Source organism: Sminthopsis crassicaudata, chromosome 1 (assembly GCF_048593235.1).
Source record: "Sminthopsis crassicaudata isolate SCR6 chromosome 1, ASM4859323v1, whole genome shotgun sequence".
NCBI lineage: Eukaryota > Metazoa > Chordata > Mammalia > Dasyuromorphia > Dasyuridae > Sminthopsis > Sminthopsis crassicaudata.
In genome coordinates this window covers 8619107-8619384 of record NC_133617.1, presented here as the reverse complement: position 1 = coordinate 8619384, position 278 = coordinate 8619107, and positions in this window count along the sequence as shown.

Below are 278 nucleotides of genomic sequence, written 5' to 3'. Positions count from 1 at the left end.
CAGGAACCTTCCCTGCTCTCTTCCCAGCCAAATGCCGTTTTCCCAGGAGGTTTTTCCCCATCGCTCTCAGTTCTAATGTTTCTGCCTTGGATGGTTCTGAGAGAAGGGAAGGCCGACGGCTTTGGGCAGCTGGACGCGCCGCAGTCTGTGCTGTTAGCCACTCAGACCGTCACCGATGACGTCACCGGTCTTCGGAGTCTGTGCTTTTAGCCACTCAGACCGTCACCGATGACGTCACCGGTCTTCCGAGTCTGTGCTGTTAGACACTCAGACCGTCA